Source organism: Primulina huaijiensis, chromosome 2, assembly GCF_012295235.1.
Source record: "Primulina huaijiensis isolate GDHJ02 chromosome 2, ASM1229523v2, whole genome shotgun sequence".
Taxonomy (NCBI): Eukaryota; Viridiplantae; Streptophyta; class Magnoliopsida; order Lamiales; family Gesneriaceae; genus Primulina; species Primulina huaijiensis.
The window spans coordinates 7,639,211-7,660,103 of NC_133307.1; the positions used below are offsets into that span (position 1 = coordinate 7,639,211).

At 36.5% G+C, this 20,893-nt stretch overlaps 2 long non-coding RNA genes across 2 annotated transcripts in view; one reads left to right on the forward strand and one right to left on the reverse strand.

The window, feature by feature from the left end:
• LOC140959266 (uncharacterized) overlaps positions 1-20,893 on the reverse strand; it is a 98,410-nt gene that overhangs the window by 9,893 nt on the left and 67,624 nt on the right. The gene's annotated exons all lie outside the window — the stretch shown is intronic.
• On the forward strand, positions 11,696-13,321 carry LOC140959260 (uncharacterized). Its single transcript, XR_012171958.1, has 3 exons — positions 11,696-12,063; positions 12,327-12,383; positions 12,988-13,321. It is a non-coding gene; the product is annotated as an uncharacterized lncRNA (long non-coding RNA).

The following is a 20,893-nucleotide window of genomic DNA, read 5'->3' on the forward strand; positions in this document are numbered from 1 at the left end:
GTCTCCTCCAACTTCAATTCCATGTCCCTTCTTTCAATGCTTTGTTCCATTACTTTAATCACCGAATTTGACTCTGCTCAAAACAGAAAACATGTGGGGAATTGTCTGTAGATGAATTTGGCCACTTGGTTCACCTCATTTGGTTAACTATTGAAATAGTTATGATTTTTTTACTATATGCTGGTCATGGTGAAAGTAAATTTGTCCTCCTTTTGATATTTCCACAATTTGATCATCTTAACCAACCTTTTAGGCAATCATGTCTTCTGCAACGTTGTAGATAATTTCTCAAGGATTCCAAACATGTTTGAATCACTTCCATTTGAGTTTTCTAGCTTGAGTTATCATTATTTTACTAACACGTAGAAAATCTGAAAATAAAACATATTTAGTAAGATATTTAAATATAAACACACAATACTAAAATAACATAATTTTATAATTTTAATGAAACTTAAATTTTAAAATATAGGTTTTAACATGTAATAAATTATTAATTTTAAGTTTCATCACCCTTCCCTCCCAGCAAGCTGCGCGCCCCGTGCACGAAATCTGTGCATGTTCTCGGGTAGGAGTACTTTTGTATCAGGACTCTTCCCAGCCCTCAAACCCGAGTCATAGCTGGGCTAGGACTCCACTCTAGACTCAACAAAGCCCCTAGCCAGCCCTGAACCCATGCCAAGGCCAGCCCTCCCCCTTATTCATGAAACCCGATCTCCTAAACCCCATGACAGCAAATCGGCTTTTCTCTTGTTTCTTTTGTTTCTGCCGTGAATTGGGTGTGTGTGTGGGACTCTAATTCACAGAAGAACTTTTCTTGATCATCACTTAATATCATGGCAGCCCCTTCACATAAAAGAACTAGATTTCGAACTACAATTCATGAATATAAATTATGCATGGATAATATTTCGAAAATAACAACATAAATATCATGCTTTCCATATTAACAATTTTTTAAACGATATAATGATGTGATAGACGAGAAAAGGAGATGTATGGCGTGCCTTTGGGTTATATACGCTCGAAAAACCGTCGACGACGAAGAACGAAGCGAAACCTTGGCTTGTTTTTCCTTGAACCTTCGAAAATCCCTTCAAATATTGGATGTGTGTGTGCCGTGTGGTTGATGGGATATTGAGGAAAGTTTCTGAATTTTTTTAAAAGGTGGGAGGCGTGTTAAAGAGGATAGGGTTTTAGGTGATTAGTATATTAAATATCTAATTAAATATTGGCAAGGCTTTAGACCTATTAAGCCTCTAAATTAAGTCCATTAGCCATAATTAGAATTTAATAAAATATTAACAAAGTTTTTTTAAAATAAATTTGTGAATTTATTAGCCGGGTTTTCAAAAAGCTCGCATTTTTATTGAAAAAACCAAACCGATAAAATGTACATCCCGGCGTATATAATCACCTCAAAACCCCTTATTTTCAAAAATATGGAAAACCATCTACCTTATTTTAAACAATTAAAAATAATTAGTTAATAAAAACATTTTACGTTTTCAGCCTTCGGTTTCCGTTCCTCGATCACAACTTGGATAATCCTTAAAAATACAGTTTTATGAATGATGATAATAAAATCTTTTTTAACATATAAGCATGTATGTCACATAATCAATTAGCAATTAAAATCAATTAATTAGCTATTTTTCATATTTTCTAGATTCGCATGCAGTTGGATTACGTCTTCTTAATTTTGGACCTTACAATTATCCTCAACATTCACTGTTTCATCATAAGAATGGGCTAGGGATAACCCCTACAGTGATATACAAAATCAGTGCGATTAGGTTGTACCATTGAACATAGTTCTTGGGATCTCCAGTCAGCATAGGTTGGGTTTTCCTTCGCACCAATTTATTCTTTAGGCTTAATTTATATTCCTCTAGATGATTTCGCAACTAACTGTCTGTTTAATCTTTTGGTTTGAGGATCCACTATGTTATCCTTTGATTTTACATAGTCAACAGAGATAACTCCAGTTGAGAGTAGTTGTCTAATGATATTGTGTCTACAACGTATATGCCTATACTTATCATTATACATATTATTTTGTGCTCTTCCAATCGTAGACTGGCTATCACAATGTATACATATAGTTGGCACATGTTTTTCTCATCTTGGAACATTTTCTAAAAATTTAAGCAGTCAGTCAGCCTCTTGAGTACATTTTTCAAGAGCTATAAATTCTTTCATCATGGATATGACTATTATGATTGTTTAGAAGATTTCCACACAATTGATGCACCTCCTAAAGTGAATACAAATTCACTTGTAGATTTTGAGTCTTTCATATTAGATATTCAGTTTACATCAATGCATCCTTCAATAACATCGGAATATCTGGTATTGTACAGTCCATGGTCATGAGTGTACCTTAAGTATCTTAGAAATATGATAATTGCTTTTTAGTGTTCAACTCCTGGATTACTTTTAATCTATTCAATTTGCTCACTGCATATGCTATGTCTTCTCTTCTACAACTCATTAAGTACATCAGACTTCCAATGACTAGAGAGTATTCTAATTGAGAGATACTCTAACATCGATTCTTTGATAGATAATGACTTATATCTATCGGGGTCTAGCCAATATAAAGTCATCTTTGTTGAATTTCTTAAGGATTTATTCCTATAATGTGAACGACCTATAACTAGCTCTTCTGATGTTCTATGAATTTTAATTCTAAGGATCATATTAGCTAAGCCCAAATCTTTCATGTCGAATCTCGAGTTTAAAAACTTCTTGGTGAATTTAATCATCTTATCATTGCTACCAATGGTAAATATGTCATTTACGTAAAAACATAAAATGACATAACCATTTCTAGTGTTCTTGACGTATACACATTTGTCGCATTTACTGGATTTAAATCCACTTTCGATCATGAATTTATCAAAATTTTCATGTCATTGCTTTGATGCTTGTTTTAAGCCATATAAACTTCACAAGTTTACAAACCTTATTTTCTTGCCTAATTGCATAAAATCCCTCTAGGTTGTTCCATGTAAATTTCTTATTCTAAATCTCCATTTATAAAAGTTGTCTTTATATCCATTTAGTGTACTTCAATAATCTGCAAGGCGACAATCACAAGTATCACACGAATAGAGTTTATTCTCGTTATAGGAGAATAAATATCAAAGTAATCAAGCTCTTCAAGTTGATGGTAACCCTTGTTTACCAATCTGGCTTTATGTGCAATCTTTATTTAATGTTAACAAAACTTGTTATTATGTTTCTAATGATTTACCCATTGTGCAGATGTTGTAACTGATCGAACTGATCAGTTACCGAGCTTAAACTGAAGCTATTGAGACGCAAACTGAAAGTGCCAACTGATTGATCGAACTGAATCAGTACAACTGAAGTATCAAGAGCAGTTCAACTGATTGTCCATGTAACGTCCGAAAAACCAACCTACGTAAACCACGTGCATGCAAAATTATTTTAATTGCTTATATTTAATTGTTTTTAAATGCTAGCATGATATTTTTATACGATTAAATGTATGATTGCATGATTAAATGATAATATGACATGATTACATGAAATTAAGGATTTTACCCGAATATTCGATAATAGGTAGGGGAAAAGAGACCGGGGACGACCAACGCAAGAATGTTTATTTTTATTTAAATAATGGCTAGGGTTCCTAATATGATTTAAAAAAGATTTAATTTTTCTAAAATTTTGGAGTTCGAATTATGTTACGAGTCGAGCTTGATTTTTCCCGGGAAGCCGGTTTTGAGCAAACAAGGAGTTTTAAAATATAAAAAAAATATTATTTTATGGAAATTAATTTTATAAAATTTTATTATTTAATTAATTAAGTGTTATTGGGCCCAATTTAATTAACTTAAGCAGGCCCAATTACCCTTAAGCATGCAAGTCCAAAACCAAAGCCCATTCAACTTTTTAATTAAACTATAAATAAAACTCCTAGGTCTACTAAACCTCATAATTCAGCCTCCATTCAGCCGTGAATCACCCTTGCACACACAATAATTTTCGAAAAAAAATAAAGAGAAGAAAGCTTGTGTTTTTCGTCGCCCGTTCGTTCTTCCTCGCCGACGATTGAAAATTCGAGTGTTATAAATGCAAAGGCATGTTCCTAAACTCTTTTAAACATCACACAAATCATATTATGTATGATTTAATTGTTTATGTGTTAAAAAAATTAGGTGTTCGATTATTTTACGGTACGTTACGTAATTTCAAGGTTTCGATGATTTCAAGCTTGTTTCACAAAACGTTTTTGAAACCAACGGACACGCTAAAAAAACATGATCAAATATGAATGAATTAGGGAGAAAACATGATAAATTTAAAGAAAATACTAAGCTGGAACCGTAGGAAATTTCAGAACAAAGGGCTGTGGGGTTTGGTGGTTTTTCAAGGTGCAAGGTTCGGTGGTTTTTGCATGGGGTCACGGGGCTCGTCCAAGGCTGGTTCAGGGTCAGGGGTGGTCATGGTATAGGGCTGGGTAGGGTCCTAGGGCGGCTAGGGTTCGAACTTGGGGCTGGGGAAGAGTCCACGTGAAGTGGGACTCTCCCCCATGTGTTGTACGCTGCTGGGCTTCGAGAGAGGGGTGCAGCGCAGCTAAGGGTGAGTCAGGGTAGGTCCATCAGGGTCCAAGGGTCATGGGCAGGGGTTGGGCTAGGGGCTAGTGCGGCTAGGTCGTTGCTGGCTCGAGGAAAAAGATGGAATCGTGAGGGAGGCCCTAGGCGCGCAGGCTGATGTGCACTTGCAGTGCCTCGCTGCGTGGCTCAAGGGCTCAGGCTGGGGGTGGCTCGGGTCTGGGACTGGTCTATGGTCAGTAAGGGTCATGGATGGTCTGTGATTAAAGGGCTGGAGGTGTCCTAGTTGGCTAGGAGTCTTGGTGAAGGGTGGGAGTGTCACGCACAACACAAACAGATTTTTGTTCGGTTCTAGCAGGGTTTGAGCGAGCTAGGGCTAGGTTCTATGGGTCAGTGCTGGTCAGGAGGGTGCCTAGGTGGGTTGGCTTGCGTTTGGCTTGAGGTGGCTTGACCATGGCTTGAGTAAATTGGGAGATGGCTCGGGTGGTTCGATAAGGGGTCATATTTCGAAAATTAAAAGACAAAAATTGGAACCATGGGTCCACGGGTGCGGTTAATGGCTCACAAGGGTAGAATAAATAATAAAAATGCTAATTTAAAATTTGAGATCAAAATATGGAGTTTTGGATTTATCCGGGATTTAATCGCCGCACGAAACTTTAATTAAATAATTAATTTAAAAACCTGATTTTAAGCTTTATAAAATTATGAAAAATTATATTTAAGCTTAAATAATTATTTAGAATAATCACATGTCATTAAAAGTGAGAAAAAGATAAATTCGAGAATTTTTACGTACAGTGGCAAAACGATAATTTTACACTTAGGAAACTACGAAAACGCTTGGCAGCGTGCCGAAGGATCATAACGCATGTTAAATGATATTATATGATTTAAAATGATGATAATATGTATTTTTATTATTTATGGTAAAGCTGTGTAATTTATACTGTTTAAAATGCTATTTTTGGAAAGCTGTGTTATTTTACGATTTTAAAGTATTGACTGTGACAAAAGATATAATATATGATATATGATTTTGTGTTGATGTCGTGAGGGGAAAAAACTCCAGAGAGAGCCCATATACAGGAGAAGGCCCAGAGAGAGCCCATTTATGGGAAAAGGCCTCAGAGGGAGCCCGTCTATGGAAGAAGGCCCCCAAGGGAGCCCCGACGATCGTATTTCCACGGTGGAGCCTAGTGCACACCCCCATGGACTATGTGGAGCTAAGACTGCAGTCAACCAAAGGATAAAAGCTAGTCACTTTCAAGGATCAACCTTCATCCAAAATGATATATGATTGAAAGCTTTACAATTAAAATGATTTTATGATATATGATTTATGATGATGATTAAATCTATTTTTAAAATGATTTATTTATGCTTAAAGCTTATTTCAAATGATTTTTAAAGGATTTATTTATGTTTAAAGTTATTTTAAAATGATTTAACGATTTATGATTTAATTATGCTAAAATGATTTTAAATGGTTTATTTATGTTCAAAAGCTATTTTTAAATAAAAATATGATTTTAATGCATGTGAATGTATATGTATTATTTGTTATCCATGTTTAAAACGTGTTGAGTTTTTAAAGTCACTAGGTCTGTATGTTGCAGGATTTAATGATTAATGGGAGGCGCTGACGCTTGAGTGGATCGAGTGCAGCAGTACACACCCGAGAGCTTTTATTTTCCGCACTAGCTAGATAGATAAATGATTTAAAGATTATGATAATGATTTTTACTAAAGATATTTTTATGCTTTACTTTATTGTTAGTCGATCTTTTTAATGGTCGATTTAGGAGTTTTGGTTAGCCGATTATTTAGGATTTATTTTATGCACTCGAGATTTCAATTGTTATATTATTAGGATTGTTGATTATGTTAATTTATTTTATTTAGTTTAGTATTTTCAAATTTATGATTTATGATTAGGGAAAAAAATCGAGGTCGTTTCAGTTGGTATCGGAGCCAAGGATCCCCAAAGGGTTGTGTAATTTCACTCCGAGAAGCTCCAGAAGTCACACTTCAAATAAGTGAGTTTTTACTGTTTTATATTTTATATGCTAAATTCTTTTAAATGCTTATATGATACATGATATAAATACTAGATTGCATGATGCATGTTGCATGAAAAAGGATTAAATGCATGTTGGTTATGAGGTTGAACGACGTGTACAGAGATGCCTCCTAGAAGTATTTTGCGTAGGACTGATGAGGTTAGACAGGAGGAGAATATTCCACAGCCTTCACCTGTTCAGGATGCTAGTGCCCGTGTACTAGCCGGTATGGCACGTCTTTTTGAGCAACACGTAGGAGATGGAACAAAGGTTAGACTAGAGGCTACTTATGAGCGTTTTAGGAGGATGCACCCCGATGATTTTCACGGTACTACTGATCCATTTGTTGCTGAGGGATGGATTCGATCTTTAGAGGTGATTTTTCGCTACATGGACATGGCAGACTCTGACCGAGTTCGCTGTACCATCTATCTGTTAAAAGGCGACGCTTCCTTATGGTGGGAGGGAGCGGAGCGAGGAGTGAACATGGCGACATTGACTTGGGAGGAGTTCAAGAGGGCATTCTATGACAAGTACTTCCCATCTGATGTTCGTTCTAGGCTTAAGAGGGAGTTTATGGGTCTCCGTCAGGGAGATTGGTGTGTTGCTGAATTTGTGCAGAAGTTTGATAGGGGCTGTCACTTTGTGCCCTTGATTGCCGACAATGCTGCTGAAAAATTGCGACACTTCCTAGATGGTTTGAAGCCGACTATTTATCGTGATGTGATGCTCAGCGACCCTACTGACTATACTACTGCCGTTGCCAAAGCTTTTAGAGCCGAGCAGTCACACAAGGACATTGATTGGGAGTAACAAAAAGCCTTATGCGGGACCACCAAAGCAACCAGAACCACCTAAACCACAAGGAAAACCACCTAGAGGAACATTCCGAAGGCTGATGAGAAAGCACTTTGCAAGGAGTGCAATCGTCAACATCATGGCAAGTGCATGTGAGGCACATTCAAATGCTTCAAGTGTGGAGATTTGGGACACAAGGCTGGGGATTGCACAAAGCCTAGGCAACCCATGACTGGAAGGGTCTATGTGATGTAAGCTAAGGAGGATGAGATAGAGCCGACACTACACTGATTTCGAGGAAACCTAGCTGTTTAACATTTTTTCGATACTTTTCTTGCATGAAAGGTTAAATTGGGTTATGGGAATTGTTTGGGATATTGAAGAACTTAGAAGAATAGGGTGCATGCACTACTTGATCTGGATTTAGGAGTCGACTTTGGGAAATCTTTGGGTTAGAATTGCAATTTTCAAGATTTTGAGGACCGAATTGAAGAGTAAGATTTAAGTTAGAGGTTAAGTTTGAGGTGGATAAGGGAATCTAAACTTTGCAATCATTAAGTCAAGGTAAATTTCGAGGACGAAATTCAATTTAAGGGTGGGAGAATTGTAACGTCCGAAAAACCAACCTACGTAAACTACGTGCATGTAAAATTATTTTTATTGCTTAATTGTTTTATTTAATTGTTTTTAAATGCTAGCATCATATTTTTATACGATTAAATATATGATTGCATGATTAAATGATAATATGGCATGATTACATGAAATTAAGGATTTTACTCGAATATTCGATAATAGGTAGGGGAAAGGAGACCGGGGACGACCAAGGCAAGAAGGTTTATTTTTATTTAAATAATTGCAAGAGTTCCTAGTATGATTTAAAAATGATTTAATTTTTCTAAAATGTTGGAGTTCGAATTGTTTTACGAGTTGAGTTTGATTTTTCTGGGGAAGCTGGTTTTGGGCAAACAAGGAGTTTTAAATATAAAAAAAATATTAATTTATGAAAATTAATTTTATAAACTTTTATTATTTAATTAATTAAGTGTTATTGGGCACAATTTAATTAATTTAAGTAGGCCCAATTACCCTTAAACATGCAAGCCCAAAACCAAAGCACATTCAACTTGTTAATTAAACTATAAATAAGACTCCTAGGTCTACTAAACCTCATAATTCAGCCTCCATTCAGCCGTGAATCACACTTGCACACACAATAATTTTCGAAAAAAATTAAGGAGAAGAAAGCTTGTGTTTTTGTCGCCTGTTCGTTCTTCCTCGCCGACGATTGAAAATTCGAGCGTTATAAACGCAAAGGCACGTTTCTAAACTCTTTTAAACATCACACAAATCATATTATGCATGATTTAATTGTTTGTGTGAAAAAAATTTGTTATTCGATTATTTTACGGTATGTGGGGTCTGCTGGTTTCTTCAAGATGCAAGGTTCGGTGTTTTTTGCAAGGGGTTATGGGGCTCGTCCAGGGCTGGTTCAGGGTCAAGGGTGGTTGTGGTCTAGGGCTGGGTAGGGTCCTAGGGCGGCTATGGTTCGAGCTTGGGGCTGGGGAAGAGTCCACGTGAAGTGGGACTCTCACCCATGTGTTGTACGCTGCTGGGCTTCGGGAGAGGGGTGCAGAGCGGCTAAGGGCGAGTCAGAGTAGGTCCATCAAGGTCCAAGGGTCATGATCAGGGATTGGGCTAGGGGCTGGTTTTGCTGAGTCGCTTCTGGCTCGACGAAAAAGATGGAATCGTGAGGGAGGCCATAGGCGTGCAGGCTGCTGTGCACTTGCAGTGCCTCGCTGCGTGGCTCAAGGGCTCGGGCTGGGGGTGGTTCAGGTCTGGTGCTTGTCTAGGGTTAGTAAGGGTCATGGGTGGTCTGTGGTTAGAGGGCTGGAGGTGTCCTAGTTGGCTAGGAGTCTTGGGGAAGGGTGTGAGTCTCACGCACAACACATACAGATTTTGGGTTCGGTTCCAGCAAGGTTTGAGCGAGCTAGGACTAGGTTCTATGGGTCAGGGCTGGTCTGAAGGGCGCCTAGGTGGGTTGGTTTGGGTTTGGCTCGAGGTGGCTTGACCATGGCTCGAGTAAATTGGGAGATGACTCGGGTGGTTCGATAAGGGGTCATATTTCAAAAATTAAAAGACAAAAATTGGAACCATGGGTCCACGGGGTGCGGTTCATGCCTCACAATGGTAGAATAAATAATAAAAATGTTATGTTTAAAATTTGAGATCAAAATATAGAGTTTTAGATTTATCCGGGATTTAATCACCGTACGAAACGCTAATTAAAGAATTAATTGAAAAGCCTAATTTTAAACTTTATAAAATTATGAAAAATTATATTTAAGCTTAAATAATTATTTAGAATAATCACTGTCATTAAAAGTGAGAAAAAGATAAATTCGAGAATTTTTACGTACAAAGGCAAAACGATAATTTTACACTTAGGAAAGTATGAAAACGCTTGGCAGCGTCCCGAAGGATCATAACTCATGTTAAATGATGATAATATGATTTAAAATGATGATAATATGCATTTTTGTGATTTATGGTAAAGCTGTGCAATTTATACTGTTTAAAATGCTATTTTTGGAAAGTTGTGTTATCTTACGATTTTAAAGAAAGGAAAATATTTTGAGGGATGTGAATTGACTGTGAAAAAAGATATGATATATGATTTTGTGAGAGAAAAAGGCTCCAGAGGGAGCTCATCTACGGGAGAAGGCCCTAGAGGGAGCCTATTTATGAGAAAGGCCCCAGAGGGAGCCCGTCTATGGGAAAGAGCTTCCAAGGAAGCCCTGACGATCGTATTTCCACGGTGGAGCCTAGTGCACACCCCCATATACCATATGGAGCTAAGACTGCAGTCGACCAAAGGATAAAAGCTAGTCACTTTCAAGGATCAAACTTCACCCAAAATGATATATGATTGAAAGCTTTACGATTAAAATGATTTTATGATATATGATTTATGATGATGATTAACGCTATTTTTAAAATGATTTATTTATACTTAAAGCTTATTTAAAATGATTTTTAAAAGATTTATTTATGCTTATAGTTATTTTAAAATGATTTAACGATTTATGATTTAATTATGCTAAAATGATTTTAAATGGTTTATTTATGTTCAAAATCTATTTTTAAATAAAAGTATGATTTTAATGCATGTGAATGTATATGTATTATTTTCTATCCATGTTTAGAACGTGTTGAGTTTTTAGACTCACTAGCTTTGTATGATGCAGGATTTAATGATTAATGGGAGGCGCTGACGCTTGAGTGGATCGAGTGCAGTAGTACACACCCGAGGGCTTTTATGTTTCCGCACTAGCTAGATAGATAAATGATTTAAAGATTATGATAATGGTTTTTATTAGAGATATTTTTATGCTTTACTTTATTGTTAGTCGATCTTTTTAAAGGTCGATTTAGGAGTTTTGGTTAGCCGATGATTTAGGTTTTATTTTTTGCACTCAGAGATTTCATTTGTTAAATTATTTGGATTGTTGATTATGTTAAGTTATTTTATTTAGTTTAGTATTTTAAAATTTATGATTTGTGATTAGAAAAAAAAAATCAAGGTGATTTAAGTCTAGTTGATAAGTGGTTCAACAGAAGACCTTCAGAACCCAGCCAACTGATGAAGTGTTCAACTGATGAAGAGCCCAACTGACCAGTTCAACTGAATCAGTGGAATCAGTTCAGCTGACGAGTCAACTGATTTCACCTAACTAGTTCAACTGACCAGTCAGAACATCATATAGGAGCGAACCAGTTTGCAGATACGACAAGCTTAATCCAGCTGTGCATAAAGGTACAAAGATATTCTACGATCAAGGTACAAGAAGAGACGTTGCAGCAACGCTTAAAGCCAAATGTTCCAGATATCTATTTGGGGGAACAAATTCAAAATGCAACTGATTCATTCACTGAGTCTCACTGTACGTTCAGCCAAACGCCTATATATAGAAGTCGAAGCTCAGTGAAGACTTCGATTTGGCATGCGAGGGAAATTGTCTCCTCGATATGACCAAGATATGTCGCTATTTACTATTTTGCCCTTAAAATTAATTCATTATTTTTCCACTTATTTACGAAAATGCCATCAAATGTGAGAGCCCAGCCCAAGAGAAAATCCCAAAGCCCAGCCCATTAAGGAATAATTTTTTTTTAAAAAAATAATAATGACAATTATCAATTTTTCTTCTCTCTCTCCCGTAAGTTGCTGCCGCGAGATTCTTCTTCTTTGTCAATCAATTTCGCCGCCTTTGACCGGTCGTATCTCCACCACCGGTTGTCGAAAAATTAAAGTAAATACATATTTGGAATCCTCTCGTCAAGGGCTATCCAGTGATACCCTTTTTGCTAAGAAAAATAGCGATTCACGTAAACCCGTCGGAAACCGCCGCTTATTTTTGCTGGAAAATCGGGAGGAAACATTAGATTCTGTTGTTTAAAGCTCGAATTTGAAGCGTAGAACAAGATTCGAAACTTTCAGAGGTATAATTCAGATTTTAGGGTTTCGAATTTTTGATATTTTGATTTATTTGAGTTCCAACAATTAATATATATTGGGTTATTGATTGTAGGTGCTATATCGGAGCCAATTGGAGGTATTAACAAAATTTCAGAATTTATTTGGGAATAATTTCGAAAATTCAGAATTGTAAATTTGGGTTTTCAAATTTTAGTATTCAATAATTAGGTGTGTAGTTGCTATAGAATTGTCGCATTTTAATTTTAGAAATATTAAAGCCTAAATTATGGATTTTTGGACTTTTAGGCTAAATTAGTGAATTTTGGAATTTCTTTCGATAAATTCCTTGATTATCTAACCAAGATAGGAATTGATGTGCAATAAATAATTTTGCCACAGGATTGGAGTTTTCGAGAAATATTTAAGATATTTTGTGGTAAATTAAAGTCAGTTGAGGTACGTATTAACTGTTTTTATTACGACATCTATTATGACGTGAGATGACGTTGAGTATGTTGTAATGAGTTGTGGCGTGCTTTATGTGCTTATTTGAATAACGTGATTGCATTCATGCATTTATTTGAGTTGATACTAAGTGCATAGCATTTCGAGCCTTGACTCCGTTGATTGCTATCATTATTGATCTGTTCTGATGTTGCGTCATCTATGGAGCGAGTGATAGGACTAGATCACTCCTGACATCTTATCGATGGAACGAGTGATAGGATTAGCACTCCTGATGACTTGCATGAGGGCTGAGCGGGTAGCTCCCGTACCCTCGATGCTACGTGCATGGATGAGTGGCGACTTGATGTTGCGTTGCTACGTTCTTGGCACGGGTGGCCACTGTTACTGTTGTTGATGCGATTCATTTGGACTCCGTTTGGTATCCGTTATCGGTTGTTACCCTTCACTCATTGCATTACATTGCATTGCATCGCATTTTACTTGATTTCATTTCATGTCAGTTATATTTGTCGTAATATTACTGGTTCGTCGTACTGGGGCCCGACCCCCCTCGTTTCTTTTTATGCTGTGGTTGTTTTTGATGCCATAGCAGGTTATCCAGGAGGATTTGACGCGTCTGGCGGAGCGTCAGGTAGTGGTGCCCAGTCGTCGAGTCATGGTTGCGAGTTCCCAGATATATATATACTATATTATGGAGTCATACATTTACCGGGGAGATGCCCCGTGTAGCTGTACTGTTATTTTTACAATGTTTTGAATTGATAGTTGTGTGATCGAGCCTTGCCGGCTCTGCATGTGTTTACTCCTGGCCAGTGCGGCTATAGGTTGTGAATTGATGTTATGACTGTATTTCGAGTGTATAAATATTATTTGTGATGTTTTGATTTCTTTTGGGATGTCATGTTTACGAATAGGTCATGCCGAAATTTCTGTAGGCCTAAAATGAAAATTTTTAATCTCTTTCGCTGCTTACATTAAGATATCCTGGTTGTTTGGTCATTAAATATTAATCAGGAGCACGGGCCGCCACAGAAGACAATATACAAAAAAAAGATGAGAGTTGATGAGTGAAAAGAAAAACATAGAAAAGGTACGCATATTGCATATCAGCTTTGAAGAAGCAATCAACCCAGTTGAGGGAATACTTCATCGTGTTATCAGCTTAGATTAGAAGCACCTTTCCCCCAGTGTGTGAGAACACCCTTCGGGTTGTTTTCAGAGATCAATTCTCACACACACACTCACCACCACTCCAATACCGTCTTGCACAGAGACATTAAACATGTGTATGTAGTCTTTGACACACATACGTTAAACAAGTGTTAGCTGGAAGGTGATACCTTCAGTCTAGACTAGGAGTTCAGTTAGGCAGTTGGGTAAGTCCTAAGCTGGGTGGGTTTGTACAAGCACTTGTATAAATCAAAGTCTTCTAGTGGAACTTACCCGAGGTGGTAGAAGGGGTGACATAGGAGCAATTCAGTTTCCGAACATCCATAAACATATCTTGTGTTATTTATGTTTAACTGCTAGTTTTTGTTCTTAACCGTTTTGATCAGTTCGGCTGATATCAGTTCAGTTATGTCCATAACTGAACTGATATAAGCTCTAACTGATTTCCCGTATTTCAGTTACTCACTTGAACAGGATATAAAATTTATCAGTTTTCTTAATGAAGGATTACTTCGAGTTTTTTCCACTTGGTTTCTAACCAAACTCGATTTAATTCATCGGTGTAAATATTCTTAGAACACGAGCTATTGCAGCTCATTGATTTATTTTTAAAGCACCTCAAAAGTGCCGAGCACACGATCCATCACTTTATATTTATCTATGGTTCCATCTGATTTCATTTTCCTTTTGAAAATCGTTTTACAGCCTAGTGGTTTGCTTACCGGAGAAAAACCCACTAATTCCCATGTATGTTTTTGTAAAATGGATAACATCTTTCCATTGAGACCCCTCAGATGAATTTGTTACTTCCTTGAAGCTTTGAGGTTTACTCTCTATCATGAAAGTTATGAAATCCGGACCAAAAGATTCCTCTGCCCTAGCTCTCTTACTATGTCTAGGTTCAACCTCATGGTTAACCTCTGGTTATTTTCCAATAGTCTCGTGAGATCTTTTTGGCGAACATGGTTCTTTGTTAGATTTGCATGAAAACACATGTTCACAGACGAAACATTTCTTTATCTCATTATCGTATTCTTGTAAGTATCAGATATTTGAGATAAATGCTACTATTTTGAGCATATCCAATAAAAATGCAATCAATAGTTTTTTTTATCATATCTTTACTTTCTTCGGAGTGGGTACTGCTACCTTGCCAAAACACCCCTACTCTCGCAAGTATTTGTGGGAATGAGTTCTTCCTTTCCATAACTCGTATAGACATTTTATCTTTCTTCTTTCGGGACACCTTATTTAAAAGGTAATTTGATGTTAGAACAACTTTCCCTCACATGTTATGTCGTAAACAAGAACTTAATAACAATGCGTTCATCATTTCTTTCAAGGTGCGATTCTTTCTCTCTGCAACGTCATTTTGCTGAAGAGAATAAGACGCAGTTCTTTCGTGTTTGATACTATGTTGAGCACAAAACTCAGTAAATGATAATTCATATTCACCTACATGATCACTTCTTAGCACCTTAATTTTCGTGCTAATTGTTTTTTCAACTTCACTCTGGTAGTAGACAAAGTTCTCAATTGCTTCATCTTTTCTTTTAAGAAGATACACATAACAATACTTTGTGTTATCTTAACAAAAATAATGAAGTATTTAATTCGACCATGTGTTTGCATACCTTTTAAATCACATATATCACTGTGAATTAGATCAAGTTGTTCATTATTTCTTTTTTTTCTTGAAGGAGAAAGTTTCTGCTTTTCGAGCTTTGGCCATGCTCGACAACATTTGCCTTGACAACAACTTGTGAAAACAAACGTCTTTCAGAACTCTTGTTGTCTTCCTTGATGCGAAGTAGAACAATGAGCTCTTCAACATTTATCTCCTTTCTCTTGTGTTTCAAATATTTTTTGTAATCATTCCAGGCCGGTGGTAGCTCGTCAACAATAATAACCACTTGGAAATATTCGCTCAAAGTCATCTCCTTAGTATGAATATCATGTAGGATCACTTGAAGTTCCTGAACCTGACCGATCACCATTTTGGATTCGATCATCTTGTAGTCCAAGAATCGACTAACAATAAATTTCTTACCCCTGACATCCTCGGTTTTGTATCTCCGATCCAGAGACTTCCACAATTCTTGAGTCGTTTTCTTTTCACTATACATATTTTATAGTGAATCATCAAACCATTCATTTTCTGCACAAGAATTATGAGTGGTGACATGCATCAATAGCATTAGCTCTTTGCACATCTTCGTCAACCTCAACTGATTTGGGAGCATCCTCAGTGAGAAACCTTGCTAGATTCAAGACGGTGAGATAGCCGTCAAATTTCTTCGGTGTATCAACATGGCTCACAGGCACATTGAAAGCAACGACTTTCATAATTAGGGACTAAATTTTGGCGCACCCATTCAAATCAGTAGCCATTTCTTCAACAAATCACGTAATGAGTATAACAAAATCTGTTTTAAGATTGTTAGTCAAATTGCTAACAATAAAAAATATAGATGCAAGAACAAAAGCAAACACTAAATGAAAATGAGCATACCATTGAAATTATAAATTCGGGTATAAAAAAAAGTAAAGAAAACCGAGGCCTGTACAAAGTACAGTTTCCTTAAAACAGATTTTTTTCCCTCCGATGGTACTTCGAGATCTGGACGGACAACTGTTTCTCAGGATACAACGACAAAACCTTGCAGCAACTTAGCACAACACCGGCGAACTAAAAACGTAGCTTCACTTTATCACCTTAACGGAGGCCAAATGAAAAGCTAATAATATAAAATGCAAGAGAATGCTTGAGAGAGATCTTGAGTGTTTATAAAAATCATTTTATTAGATGGAATGAGGAAATGAATATACTATTTATAAGCCCCAAAATGCACACTAAGAGTCATGCAAGATTAATTAACTTAATTAATCTTCCAAGTAACTCAAAAATATGAAGAGTCAGAAGTCTTCAATTAACTCAAGAATGTGAAAAATCAAAAGACACTTCCACAATCATGAGCCACAACTAACTCAAGAATGTGGAGAGCCAAAAGACACTCTCACATTTATGAGACATAATTTTTATTCAAACTTTTAATTTACTTGAAATTTCTAACATAATATTCTTGTAGGCAAATATTATCACACCTCTAAAGCTAACCGCGGCTCGCAGTGCAGTGGAAAACAAAACACAAGCTATTTTCTGTGATGCCATAATGAAATTGAAAAAAGTGCTCATTGAAATTTGCTTCAATGTATAAAGATGTATGTTTTATGGAAAATCCAAAGTGAACATCGTTGTTTTCAGCTTTGTGAAGCATAATAAGAATTGCAAACTATGCCTAACTGTTAGAACATGTTGTGATACCAAATGAGCTACTTCATTAGTCGTGCATGACGAATATTATGGTAGCCTTTCACTAGTGCAAATAGTCTCCTCAAATCTGACACCAATTATGATCAGAAATTTATTCAGTGAACTATTGCAACCATTTGAGTTATTTTTTCAATATATTGCTGGAAGCTCGTTGTTATTATTCTATAAAAGTGAAACCTTTGTTCTCTGTTAAAACTTAGACAATTTGCAAGTTTTTAGGCCTATCATTAAAGTTGTTGGGACAATTGAATTTCAGCTTACTGTGATTCTTGATCGAAACTTTCTTAGGATGCTTCAAATATGAAAGAGAAGGGCAATGTTGAGGAAGAAAAGAAGAAGATGAATGAAAAGGGGAAACATAAAGAAAAACAATTTGATGACATATCTAAGAAAGTCAGAAGCAGGAAAAGAGATGGACATGGAAATATGGTTGGTTAGTTTTACTTTGATTCAATAAATAAGAATGCGTTTTAAAAAAAATATTAATTTTTCTGTCAAAAATATTACTTCTACGTAAAAAAATATTACTTTTAACATATGCTAATTTAACATAAAATATTATTTTTTTAATCAAAAGAATTAGTTTTTTAAAATCAAAATTATTATTTTTTACATGAAAAATATTATTTTTCTATTAAAAATATTACTTATGTAAAAAGTATTATTTCTAGTGTGTGATATTTTCAAATAAAGAGTATTAGTTTTTCTGTGAACTTAAAGTCAATATAGCATTAATGAACATTCAATGATAAGTACGGAGTATGTCCATGCTGTCGGGAAACAATACAGATGATCGTTGAAATTGGATTTCGACCGTTTAAGCATTCTACTATAAATATGAGATAATGTCAAAGAATAAGACCACCAAAACTATTTTCAAATCGCTGAAATTTTCAGGAAAACAAGAGTTTGCATATTTCAAGATTTTTGAACACGCTTAAGAGTTCTGACTTCTCAAACAAAGCACACACATATCAGAATATATCAGATCTACAATAATCAATCTCTGCTACCTCAACCAAGTCAAGCCATTACAAAGCTGACTGTTTGGTCATCATTACTATTTGTTGTGTTGTCTAGTGAACCGATGATTCTTAAACATTTATGCATTGTAAAGTGATCACCGAGAGTTTCAGTCTAGGAAGTGTAATAAGTTCTAAATGAAGTCGGATGTTACAAGACGTTGTAAAACCAAAGTATTTTAGTGAAACCTTCATTAATAGAATAAGGGGTGACGTAGGAGTTTTATTTCCGAACATCCATAAAAAATTGTGCCTTTTACTTACGCAATTTAACCTTTTTGCTCATTAAAATTTTCAGTTTGCTTCTTGTTAAATTTCTAGCTATTGTCTTTATCACTAGTCTAACATGATTGTTTTCGCACTTATTTTATAGCCATTGGTCCAGTAATTCTAGACGTTCAAGAATAACTCGTAAAAACTTGAAAACTATTAAGAACATTTTAAAGATTTCCAAATAAATCTAAAAGTATTTATTCACCCCTTTTTCTAAACACATTTCTGATCCTAACAAAATATTTTATATTTTTTAATTTATATAATTTCAATATTTCAGTATATAACAAAAATTTTAAAATTTCATGCTATTACTATACCAAAAATTTCGATATCGATACCATAGCGTACCGAAATTTTTGAATAATTCGTTATTTTTTGGTACGGTGACTTCGATATGGAAGCTGCTGGACTCAAGACATTCTTAGGAATATCTTCCGAAGAGATTTATCCTAAAGAGATTCAAGACCTATACGCCAATGGTTTTATTTCTGCCGATGACAATATCACCACCACTGTCAACAACCAGTTGCTGATTATTGATGAAGAATCTTTCAGCAATCTATTTCAGCTGCCTATTGATGGGCCAACTAATATTTATGAAGTTAGAGCTTCTGAAATTGAGGAAATGCAAACTCTCCTATCTACAGATGGACGGAAAATCAAAGTTTCCAATCCCAAGAAAGAACTGAAGCCAGAGGTGCAGTTGATGACTGAAATAGTGGCCAAAGGACTATTGGCCAAGGCAGGGTCATTTGATGCTCTCACCTAGGAAAAAATTCAAGCTATGACTGCTATTATGGCTGAGAAGAGACTGAACTGGAGAAGCATCATATTCAATATTCATAAAAACATGTTTCAGTCGTCAAAGCAATCAAAGGGATATGCTGTTCAGCTCAGCTATCTGCTGAACACTAAGGGGTTGGTGGGTCATGATTCTGAGAGATCGTCAAATTTTAAAGTCTTCAATGCCAAGAATGTTCAGCCGCCAAAGCCCAAACTAAACATCTCTCTTGAGCAATTTTTGAAGGTGAAGAGGGAAATTGGGATGCAGGAGGCTCCCCAATCAGTTCAAAAAGCCAAGAAGCCAACTCAGAGGAAGACAATCAAGCGAAAATTAATTGTCAATGAGACTGAATCTGAGAAGACTCCTTCTCCAAAGATATCCGAAAATCCCCGGACCCTGAAGACCAAACCAGTAGCTACACTGATCTCCATCCCAACTGATAAAATGAAACAATCTGCAGCTTAAGAGCCAATCAAGGCTACACCGCTGAGCGCGATTGCAACCAAAACTTCAACTGAGGTTCAATCACCTCCTCCAGCTGCTAAGCAAGAAAAGGCTATCACCAAATCTGCTGATAAGAAGAAATCTGCTGGAGCTCAAGCTTCACTAATCACTATCAATGGCCCAACTTCTCTACCTTTTGCCAGACTCAAGGGGGTAGTGATCAGAGAAAAAATTGATGCAACCTCGTCAGGGCTGAACATCCCTCATGCTCTGACTGACACGAAGGGAGAGGGCAAGATGACTGAAGAGCCCCGACCCACAAATGTGATTCAAACTCACATTGATCTTATCTGAACCGAGATCAATGAATTTTCTGAGAATAAGCTGAAAGCTTATGATGAATGGGTCTGATTCAGAACTGAGGTGTTTGCCATTCAGCTTGAGAAGAAGTAAGTTTTGAAGAAATTTGTTAACCTGGAAACTATTGTTCTGAGGATGGTCAAAGCTGCTACAATTCGTCAAGCTTTGCAAATGAAGAAATACTTTTTTGATCAAATCTGTGCCAAGAAGTTGAGTCAGATGATTGTTCAGCTAAGGCAAAACTATGATCCTACCAGTCCAACTGCCTTCAATGACAAAGCAGTTTATGATCAGCTGGACTTGGATCTCATTACACTACAGATGGCGATTAAACAGTGGGAACTTGACCAAGAACTGACAATTCCAGCAAGTTTTCATGATCGTTCATCAGAAGAACAAGCTGAACGATCAGCTCAACAGCAAGAGCCATCCAAGGACTCAGCTGTTGAATCCTCTCAGCAAGCAACTGATCCTTCTTCAAAGGATGAGCAACCGTCATCTACTGCTCCTCCAACCTCAACTCCAGATCCTAAGCTTTATTCTAATGCAGAGCTGTCATTGGCAAATATCGATGAGGTCATCAAATTAGTTGCTACTAATATCCAGCTGGAAACATCAGAAGTAGTTGAAGAAATTTTTGGAACTGAAGACTCAGCTGAGAAGGCCTCTTCTTTTACCGAAGAACCAGCCGAGCAGAATATTTTTTCTGAAAAACTAGTTCAGTCAGCTAACATGACTGAACAGGAAGTTTTTGAAGAAACTGAACGAACTCAACTGCACTCGGCACCAACTGAAGAAGTGCGAGCTGAAGAGCAAGTCGAAGGTTCAGTTGTTCAACAAACTGAAAAACCAGTTTCTCAACAAATTGAAGAACCAACTGTTAAATCTGTTGTCCGAATCTTCCTTCTTTTCCACAGATTCAACAGTAAGCCACACCAGAACATGATTCAGAAATGGTGATACTCGAAACAGAATCAACTGACAGGGCTCTAGTTATCTTCAATCAAGAAAACAGAGAACAACAACCAGAAACCTCTGGAGCCGTGTCTCCTGGTGGATCAATGGAACCTGGATCCTTATTTGAAGAAATTCAGTCAATTAAAGACAA